The sequence below is a fragment of the Mercenaria mercenaria genome, chromosome 10 (genome assembly GCF_021730395.1).
Source record: "Mercenaria mercenaria strain notata chromosome 10, MADL_Memer_1, whole genome shotgun sequence".
Taxonomy (NCBI): Eukaryota; Metazoa; Mollusca; class Bivalvia; order Venerida; family Veneridae; genus Mercenaria; species Mercenaria mercenaria.
This window is the reverse complement of record NC_069370.1, coordinates 58,467,288-58,478,907: the sequence shown is the minus strand read 5'-3', so window position 1 is coordinate 58,478,907 and position 11,620 is coordinate 58,467,288. Positions and strand designations below refer to the sequence as shown.

General features: G+C 35.5%; 1 protein-coding gene across 1 annotated transcript in view; it reads left to right on the top strand.

The window, feature by feature from the left end:
• Nucleotides 1-427: 427 nt before the first annotated feature.
• The window catches only part of LOC123561435 (zinc finger and BTB domain-containing protein 11-like), a 29,374-nt gene continuing 18,181 nt past the window's right edge, over nt 428-11,620 (top strand). Inside the window, exon 1 of the mRNA XM_045353801.2 lies at nt 428-727. The gene's annotated coding sequence lies outside the window, so the exon portion shown is untranslated. The remainder of the gene's footprint in view (nt 728-11,620) is intronic.

Here is an 11,620-nt window from a genome sequence, read left to right as displayed (position 1 = left end):
CCCATATAAACTCTGGCGAAATCATCACCCGTATACGTTTTTCGTTTCAAAACCACCTAATATATAAATATTTTTTCTTGAAAATTGACATGCAAACTTATAAATATATTCTTAATAAAAGCCTTAAAAGATTTAGAAAGAAAATTCATCACTTTAGATTTAATATCTTGATTTTGCCTGACACTTGAGATTTCCGCGCATGTAGAATCAGACGAAATCTAGATCCGTATACGTTTTTCGCTTCAAAAACACCTTAAATATAAATATTTTTTCTTGAAAATTGGCATACACACGTAAATTTATATCTTTAATAAAAGCTTTAAACGATTTTTAAAAGTATTCATTAGTTTAAATTTTATGTCTAGATTTCGCTAATTTGATTAGATTTCGCGAAATCTACTAGATTTCGCTATTCAGTCATACCGTAAATTTTGAGAAAATATTATTCCTTTGTCAAAATAGTAGGGTGCATCTTTGATAAGTATAGGTCACTTCTCAGCCAACTGGGTGGCACGAGCCCCCCTGGGCCCGGCCCTGGATTCGGGCCTGAGTTTAAAACATTGGGTCGCGAATGTCTCGTAATTTCCGCAGTTTTCCGAGACTTTCCGATCTAAAATGGAGGCGTGTAACGTAGGGTTGAGATTTTCATTTCAATAAGTGATATCGTTTAAATGTCAAGTTTCCTTCCACATAAAACATTTGTTTATGAAGCTTGAATATAGCAACGGTAATTTATTTACTTTTACAGCTCACGTGATACTTTTTATGTTAGTGAATGCTGTTTTGGCAGCGAACGGAATGTTGTCGTACTCAAATATATTCGCCCTAATCTATTTTCGCACCATCAGGAATAATACTCCAACTCTTCCTGTTCTGTCAGTGTAGTCTGTATTCCTTACCCACAGCTTTCTGATACACTGAAGAGGTAGTCAAAATAATTCAGATTGTTTTATATTTGTGATGGGCAATCTTACTGTCAAAACTTTGAAGGACCAAAACAGGCTGGTGCCCTGGGGAACTCCAGAGATCACTGGTGCATCAAAGGAAGTAGAGCCGTCAAGTACATCTCCCTGCTGCCGATTACACAGCCAAGACTCTATCCACTTGTTGGTTCTGTCAGTGATTCCGTAATGGCGTATCTTACGTAGAAGTCTCCTGTGTGGCACGGTATCAAAGGCCTTACTAAAGTCAAGTACTAAAGTGTCTGTTGTTTTTCTTTTATCAAAGTTTCGTGAAAGTTCTTCAACAGTATTTAACTGTTGTGTCTCACATGAATGATTTGCCCTGAAACCATGTTGGAAATTCACTAGAGTATTATTTCTGTGTAGGTGACTCATAACTTGGCTAAAGATGATAGGAAGTGGCTATTCCTACGGTCCCGTAAGAATAGCCTCACAGGCTATTCCTACAGCTCTCCCGTAAGAATAGTGAAATAGCCCACAGGTGGCTATTCCTACGGCTCTAAAGACAGTTTGTATGTCCACCTTGTATTGCATTGTACTAGACAAGCTTACTGTCGCTGAGTGTCTGCTTTTTAATTTCTGACTTTTGCAGCTACAGTTTGACCGACACAATATAAAACAAACTGTATACGTCGGATTAGTTCGACTAGCATTGTACTGAATTAATTCAACTGGTATATTTTCGAACAAATTGTTTACTTTTCAGTTTCACACCCAGGGCGCCCCCTCACAATAATTTGACCAATTAAGCTAATTCTCTTAACAATCTTTTGACAACGAGTCAATTTTAGCTGTGTCCTGCAGTTTTGTAGTTGTTTTTGAGGTTTTAACAACCACTTTTTAAAAAAAAAAAAAACACAAAAAAAAACAACGTTGTTTAACATTTTATGGAACTGGGTTTGTTATAGGTCAGCTGACTTTCAAAATGTACGCCGCCCTAGCTCCCGTCCCCACTCTAAAAATGCTTTCTACGTGCCTGACAAGCGCCTGGATTCTTCCTCTAGTACCAGAAAGGCTGGAAAATCATCAAATGACACATTTTCCTGTCAATGTTATGTTAAGCATTTTCACACACAATATGTAGCTGTCCGGCAATGAAAGCCTTAATGCATGAATATTTGATCACCACCCGAAAGAAAATGCACCTACCTTCCAATCAAAATTTAACAGTGACTTAATGATAATGAACATGTAATGGAGGCCAAATGCAATTAAAGTGGTATTAGAAAACTTATTTTTCCTTGAAAAGATCAAATTTTTATGCAGCTTCTTTAAGCCACGTCCTTTAACAAGTGCATGTACTTATTTCACATCTGCAAAATAAGTATCTATTGTGAAATTGGCGAATTCACCCAGATTTTCCCCTTTTCAATAAAAACACGAAAATGTACTCAGAATGTGAAACCCCTTATCTAATGCATTGTTTTATAAGAAGACTTATAATATTTTCTACATGTTCACAAGCACAGGCAGTAATTGTGGTCTAAACTGAAGTAAAACTCTTAAAAAGAAACTTTGAAAAATGAAACAAATTCCTTGAAAAACAGTACAAACTATTATCTGATGAATTGTTCTTCCACCGCTATAAACCATTTATCTACCTGGTACTAACAACATACCGGTAATTATTGGTTTTTAACCGATATTTGCGCTGAGTTCAGTGATTTGAATATTACTTCCTTTTCTTTAAAACAATGTAAAATAGCACTTACATATCTTAAAGACGATTATCTCTAAATGAATTGAAAAAATAAGGCAATTAATTTGGATGGCAAGATATGGGAACCACAAACTGTGGTTTCAAATGAAATGATAATAATTTTTACCAAAGTGCTCCCTGTAATCTTTATGACGTTATGACTTGATTTTGCATGTCGATGACCTTCTGGCAAAATCAACACCCGTATATACTTTTTGTTTCTAATTAATACTTAGTATAAGTATTTTTTTTTCTTGAAAATTGGCATGCACACGTAGAAATATATACAGGCCTCCTAGTGAAACCTTTAAAACCTTTAAAAACCTTTAATTTCAGAGCAAACCTTTCAAACCTTTAAATCTTCTGAAAAAACCTTTAAAACTGCCAAATAGCCTGTAATTTTCACTCAAAACATATATTTTTAGCTCGACTATTCATAGAATAGTAGAGCTATTGGACTCGCCCATGCGTCGGCGTCCGCGTCCCGATTTGGTTAAGTTTTTGTATTTAAGCTGGTATCTCAGCAACCACTTGTGGGAATGGATTGAAACTTCACACACTTATTCACTGTGATAAACTGACGTACATTGCACAGGTTCCATAACTCTATTTTGCTTTTTTACAAAATTATGCCCCTTTTTTGACTTGGAAATTTTTGGTTAAGGTTTTGTATGTAAGCTGGTATCTCAGTAACCACTTGTGGGAATGGATTGAAACTTCACACACTTATTCACTGTGATAAACTGTCTTACATTGCACAGGTTCCATAACTCTATTTTGCTTTTTTACAAAATTATGCCCCTTTTTCGACTTAGAATTTTTTGGTTAAGGTTTTGTATGTAAGCTGGTATCTCAGTACTCACTAATTGGAATGAATTGAAACTTTACACACTTGTTCACTGTCATGATCTGACATACACAAAGCAGGTTCCATAACTCTATTTTGCTTTTTTACAAAATTATGCCCCTTTTTCGACTTAGAATTTTTTGGTTAAGGTTTTGTATGTAAGCTGGTATCTCAGTATCCACTAATGGGAAAGGATTGAAACTTCACACACTTGATCACTGTCATGATATGACATGCAGTGCAAAGGGTCAATAACTCATCTTTGCAATTTACAAAAGTATGCCCCTTTTTATTAGCCCACCATCATGATGATGGTGGGCTATTAAAATCACTCTGCGTCCGTGGTCCGTCCGTCCGTCATTCCGTCCGTCCGTCCGTCCGTCCGTCAGTCCGTCCATCCGTCCGTCCGTTAACAATTTCTCGTTATCGCATCTCCTCAGAAACTACTGGAGGGATTTTGACCAAACTGTGTCAGAATGATGTATTGGTACCCTAGTTGTGTCCCCCTGAAAAACAGACTGGTTCAACAATTTATGAGTGAGTTATGGCCCTTTGTTTATTTCTATAATTTATATAGATTTATATAGGGAAAAACTTTGAAAACCTTCTTGTCCAAAACCACAGAGCGTAGGGCTTTGATATTTGGTATGAAGCATCATCTAGTGGTCCTCTACCAAGATGATTCAAATTATTTTTCTGGGGTCAAATATGGCCCCGCCCTGGGGGTCACATGGTTTATATAGACTTATATAGGGAAAAACTTTGAATAACCTCTTGTCCAAAACCACAGGGCCTAGGGCTTTGATATTTTGTATGTGACATCATCTAGTGGTCTTCAACTAAGATTGTTCAAATTATACCCCAAAGGTCAAATATGGCCCCGCCCTGGGGTCATATGGTTTACATAGACTTATATAGGGAAAAACTTTGAAAATCTTCTTGTCAAAACCACAAAGCCTAGGGCTTTGATACTTGTAATGTAGCATCATCTAGTGGTTCTCTACCAAGTTTGTTGAAATTATCCTCCTAGGGTTAAATATGGCCCCGCCCCGGGGGTCACATGGTTCATACAGACTTATATAGGGAAAAGCTTTTAAAATGTTCTTGACAGTAACTACAACATTCAAACTTGGACCACATGTATATTTTTGAGTGGCAAGATGAACCTTGACATGAGTTGACCTTGATTTTGACCTAGTGACCTACTTTCACATTTCTGTAGCTACAGCCTTCAAATTTGGACCACATGCATAATTTTGTGCACTGGAAAAAACTTTGACCTTTATTTTGACCTAGTGACCTACTTTCACATTTTGAAGGTACAGGCATCAAATTTGGACCATATGCATAGTTTCCTGTTTCAAAATGAAATTTGACATTGATTTTGACCTAGTGACCTACTTTCACATTTCTCAAGCTACAGCCTTCAAATTTGGACTACATGCATAGTTTTGTGTACCGAAAAAAACTTTGACCTTGACATTGACCTAGTGACCTACTTTCACATTTTTGAAGGTACAGGCTTCAAATTTGGACCACATGCATAGTTCTGTATTCTGAAATAAAATTTGACCTTGATTTTGACCTAGTGACCTACTTTTACATTTCTCAAGCTACAGCCTTCAAATTTGGACCACTTGCATAGTTTTGTGTACTGAAATGACCTTTGACCTTTACATTGACCTAGTGACCTACTTTCACATTTTTAAGGTACAGGCTTCAAATTTGGACCACATGCATAGTTTTGTATTCGAAATAAAATTTGACCTTGATTTTGACCTAGTGACCTACTTTACATTTCTCAAGCTACAGCCTTCAGTTTGGACCACATGCATAGTTTTGTGTACCGAAACAAACTTTGACCTTTACATTGACCTAGTAACCTACTTTCACATTTTTGAAGATACAGGCTTCAAATTTGGACCACATGCATAGTTTGTATTCCAAAGTAAAATTTGACCTTGATTTTGACCTAGTGACCTACTTTTACATTTCTCAAGCTACAGCCTTCAAATTTGGACCACTTGCATAGATTTGTGTTGTGTACGGAAATGAAATTTGACCTTGAGCTAGTCAGTAAGTTTTGAAATTTGGAACACTCAAAAATGGCACATTGGTGGGCGCCAAGATCACTCTGTGATCTCTTGTTAAACTTAGGAGTTTTGGGTTAAATTCTTATATGTAAGCTGGTATCTCAGTACCCACTAATGGGAATGGATTGAAACTTCACACACTTGTCCACTGTCATGAGCTGATAAGCACTATGCAGGTTCCATAACCCTATTTTACTTTTTTACTAAATTATGCCCCTTTTTCGACTTTCTTATTCATTCAAGCGACAAGGCTGTTAAATAGTCGAGCGTTGCTGTCCTCCTACAGCTCTTGTTGTTCAGACTGCTTGCCGTGCCAGTTTAAAGCAAGTAATGGTTATACTACTGTATTTCTTCCCCCCTTTTAAGTGTTGTTATCAGGATACTGCTTGTGTATCTTTCATCTTGAGATTTTCAGAATGCTGTTGTGTTCACCAGACCACATACATGTAGTAAATACCTATATATATTATGTGTTTTCAACGAGAATTCCAACAAAAATAGCCTTTATTTACTCTTTATTTTTTAATATTTTACCCTAAAAGGCCTTTATTTCCATAGATTGGAGCCTTTATAAAAACCTTTATTTTTGTTCAGGCCTGCTAGGAGGCCTGTATATACTTAATAAAAGCTTAAAAGGATTTTAAAAAGTATTCAACACTTTAGATTTTATCATTTTTATGTCTTGATTTTGCCTTTTACTTGAGATTTCTTCGCATATAAATTCTGTCCAAATCAACACCCTCAAACGTTTTTCGTGAATAAAGATTCTTTAAAAAATCATCACTTTAAATTTTATATCTTGATTTTGCCTGTCATTTAAAATGTCTGCGTATACAGTAGAATCTGGCGAAATCAACCCCCGTATACGTTTTTCGTTTCAAAACCACCTTATATATAACTATTTTTTCTTGAAAATTGACATGCAAAGTTCTCTCTCGATGTGATACTAAAAGGTAAACAGTTTGTTCGAAAATATACCATTTAAATTAATTCCGTACAATGCAGTTCAAGATGGACATACAAAACTGTCTTTAGAGCCGTAGGAATAGCCACCTGTGGGCTATTTCACTACTCTTACGGGAGAGCCGTAGGAATAGCCTGTGAGGCTATTCTTACGGGACCTTAGGAATAGCCACTTCCAAGATGATATTCTCCATGGTCTTACATATGTCAATGAAACAGGGCGATAATTAGCAGGGTTGGTCGTGTCACCCTTTTTATAAACTGCTGTGACGTTTGCATTTTGCCAATCAGTAGGTACTTGTCCAGTGTCGTAGGATTGCTGGAAAATAAAGGAGAGTATTGGAGCAACTTCCTTTGCCACCAACTTAAGGATTCGAGTTGGAAGAAAATCAGGGCCCGCAGCCTTCGATGGGTTAAGGTTGAGAAGTAGTTTCTCAATGCCAGGGGTAGTAAAGTCTATATCTGGCATTGGCAGAGTTGGTGGACCATCTATCTTTGGTAGTTTGCCATCAGATTCTCTAGTGAATACTGACGTGTACTGTTCATTTAGAGCACTGGCTTTAGCTGCAGGTTCACTGAGAATATTTCCATTTGACTTCAAAACAGAAATGTTACTTTGCCCAGATTTTTTCTGTTTTATATATGAATAAAATTTCTTAGGATTTTTATTGACACTGGTGTTCAAGATATTGACGTAGTAGTCACGATGGGCTTTTTCAATTGATGTTTTCACTTCTTTACTTAGCTTAGAATTGAATCCCCTAATTCAAGTAATTGATACATGTAAGTTTTATTTAAGTTTATGGCCAATTCGTGACATAATCTGCATTTAAACCTATAGCATGTAAAGCGTCAGCAGCGATGAAAATTTCATCGGAAATTTCCTCTACTATTTTGGTCTTTCGAGTGTTTGATGCGAGTGGAGCTATTACCCATAAGAAAAATAACTCAATTTCCTAGAATGCGTCAAATTTTTTGGACTTACTGAAGGGGTAGAATGCACTTTAGTGGTCCTTGGAAGTTTACAATGCGCATCAAGTTGGGGGTGTTTGTCAAAGCGGGGATGTGGGGCCCCCAAACATATTCATCTAAAAATAAAGTTACCCCTTATAACTTTTACTTTTTAAGACATTTTTAGCTCATCTGATTTTTTGAAAAAAAATGATGAGTTATTGTCATCACTTGAGCGGTTGTCGGCGTCGGCGTCTGCGTCGGCGTTGCCTGGTTAAGTTTTATGTTTAGGTCAGCTTTTCTCCTAAACTATCAAAGCTATTGCTTTGAAACTTGGAAGACTTGTTCACCATCATAAGCTGACCCTGTATAGCAAGAAACATAACTCCATCTTGCTTTTTGCAAGATTTATGGCCCCTTTTGTACTTAGAAAATATCAGATTTCTTGGTTAAGTTTTATGTTTAGGTCAACTTTTCTCCTAAACTATCAAAGCTATTGCTTTGAAACTTGTAATACTTGTTCACCATCATAAGCAGACCCTGTACATCAAGAAACATAACTCCATCTTGCTTTTTGCAAGAATTATTGCCCCTTTTGGACTTAGAAAATCAGATTTCTTGGTTAAGTTTTATGTTTAAGTCAACTTTTTCTCTTAAACTATCAAAGCTATTGCTTTGAAACTTGCAACACTTGTTCACCATCATAAGCTGACCCTGTACAGCAAGCAACATAACTCCATCCTGCTTTTTGCAATAATTATTGCCCCTTTTGGACTTAGAAAATCATTTTCTTGGTTGAGTATTATGTTTAAGGCAACTTTTCTCATAAACTATCAAAGCTATTGCTTTAAAACTTGCAACAGTTTTTCACAATCATAAGTGGACACTGTACATCAAGAAACATAACTCTATCCTGCTTTTTGCAAGAATGATGGCCCTTTTTAGACTTAGAAAATCATGGGTAGGACAATATTTCTATTATACAGAAAAAATCAGATGAGCGTCAGCACCCGCAAGGCGGTGCTCTTGTTAAACTATTATTGTAGGGACCGCTAAAGTACATGTGCTCTCACTAAGATTCAATCGAGATAAATGCATGAGTCTGAAATTCTATCAATAAGACCCCAGAAATCTATCTTTTAAAAAAAGTACCCTCTATATAATATACTGGGTATACCAATTACCATGAGTCTTATATTCAGTGGACTCTATTTATAACAAAATGATTGTATGAAAGGATAAATTTTATTTTGTTTAATTAATTTATATTTTAGCTTTAGACTTTTGGCAAAAAAATCGTCAAAACACCAGGTAAACGTTCCACTTTTGTCGTTCAAAGAACAGAGGTGGGGAATTTTAGCATTTTCTGGCACATACCTATTACCGTGAATTTCAAATTTCAATCTAAAGAAGTTGTTAAATTGATCTAAGACAAAGAAAGCATTTCTATTTTACAATGGGTCAAACTAAATATGAAACAGATATGGCAGAAATAAGCAACTTCATTGAAAATTAGCGGAGAAAAATTGCAAAGATTGACCATAATGACCGGTCACTTACCGTAGCTAAATTCATTAATTTCTGGGATCAGTGTGAAATAAAAAGAAAGACACTCCAATTTTCAAAAATAGTTTTTCGAAAAATCTAAGCACATTGAGCAAAAAAATGAGAGAAAAAATGTGAAGCATTTTTCATGTTATAAGTGTCAAAACAGGACATTCGCGGTAATATGTATATCCCGGTAATTGGTATACAAGGTATATATAATAAACATATATAGGGAGTATTTTTTAAGATAGATTTATGATAGATTTCTGGGGCCTGCCCGCTTAGCTCAGTAGGTAAGAGAGTTGGTTTACAGATCGCGGGGTCATGAGTTCAATCCTCTGGCGGGGCGTATGTTCTCCGTGACTATTTTGATAAATGACATTGTGTCTGGAATCATTAGTCCTCCACCTCTTGATTCATGTGGGGAAGTTGGCAGTTACTTGCAGAGAACAGGTTTGTACTGGTACCAGAATCCAGGAACACTGGTTAGGTTAACTGCCCGCCATTACATGACTGAAATACTGTTGAAAAACGCAAAGCAAACAAACAAACAAAGATTTCTGGGGTCTTATTGATAGAATTTCAGACTCCTGTGAGATAAATGACATTGAGAACAAACAAGTCAAATGATTAATCATTTTAAATGTTAAAGAAGGAATATTTACTGTTACTTATTGAGTCATTCGGCTTATCATGATGGCTTATTTTATGGTTGGAAAGCATTAATCCTTCCCGTCGCCTTAATTCCAGAGTGCCATATAAGTCCATTTTTGGCAAAATTGAGATTTTAGTGCCGTTAGGTACATCTCTATGACATCTGTTAGATGGTGAATTTGTGGCCTCTTAAAACGTTGTTTCCCAAAACTATCAAAAAGTAAGTTACGGCATTATGGAAATAAGGCAACGTTCTGCTACTGTTTTCTGTAAAAATAACAATATATCCTGTTTTCAGCAGTATTTCCAGCTGTTCACTTGTTGCGGGTATCGAGTCAAAACACCCACTAGTCAAAACACGCTCCCCGAACCCCCACATTTTAAATTTTTTTGTCAAAACATCCCCCATGTAGTTAGGAGTTTGGTCAAAAGTCCTCTTTATAAAACACCTCCTACTATGTTTTTATATTTTTTAAATTCTACTTTTTTAATCTGTATACATTAAAATTTAAATTATAAAAATCCTAAAATCAATTTTATTAATACCGGTACCTTAATTAATTTAATTTACATCTTCAAACTTAGACAAGCTGCTCGACTGATTAGGCGTAAAAAAAAATTGTTTGTTTCCGGTAACATGAAAAAAATTAGGTAGGTCGGTAAATTTTGGGGGTTTTTTAATTCTTTTTTATTAAGTGGGACTTTTCAGAAATTATTTTTGTGTCTAAAAATACATATAAGGGGTTTATGGCTTTCAAGCATCAATAAGTTGATTTCTAACATCACTGACCATGTTTAAAGCATAAAAAGTGCAGTTTTGCAACTTTTTGTTAAAAAGTTGAAGAAAAAAAATCTCCAAGGCCATAAAAACATTTAGGGTTAATTGGGCCAAAAATTTAGGGTTGGTCAGGATACCGAAAACAAACAATTTTTTTACGCCTTAGAAAGATATTTCTATATTTTTTCAATTTTTGTGTAATTCAATTTTGAAGAGTCAAAAACCAGTCTATTCTAGAGATATTCTTAGAGGATAGATCCTGTTAAAATTGATCTTGATCATAGGATATAGACTGGCTCAATTCACTACATTGAATCATAAAAATGTAAAAAAGATATATCATAGTCTAGGAGCTAGTCAGCTTTAAAATATACATAGCTGTGCATTTATTGAGCTGTATATTTATATATTAAGGCTATGTATACTACTAGTACCAGGTGTCATAGTCATAAGTTCATAACCCCATTATTTTTTGTGAACATTTGAGAATTTCAAAGGATTATCTTTTACTCATTACAATCCACATCTGCTTCAGATTTAATGATACGAATATGAATTTTTTTAAGCATTTATAAAAGATAAAACATTTTAAATATGTATAGTCAGTTTTATCAAATTTATAATAATACTATACAGTGAGAAAATAATATACTATTTTAACATTTTCCAAAGAGCACATAAATCGACTGTAGCTTGTTATCACTCTAGAGGTCATATTTATGACCCTATCTTCTATCTTCATGAAACTTGGTCAGAATGTTTATCTTGATGATTTCAAGGCCAAGATTAATGGGTTAGCGATATATAGGGTCATCATGACCCTCTTGTAATTTTTTAAGGGAGGTGTTTTGACCAAGAAATGGGGGGGTTGTTTTGACCAAATTGGGGTTGTTTGATTAGGGGACATTTGACTAACATCCCTTGTTGTGAGACTACCCCTCACAGTCTTGAAGATCTGTCTTTAAAGTTTATAAGGCATTGAAGCAAACAAAACCCATGACAAGTGATAAAAATGATAATATTGCGAAGGCAGACATCAGGAAATACATGTACCTACATTCACTTTTGTTTTACCCAGCAGCAAGAATCTGCAGACATTCCTCTTAAAAATCAAGCATCAATAAA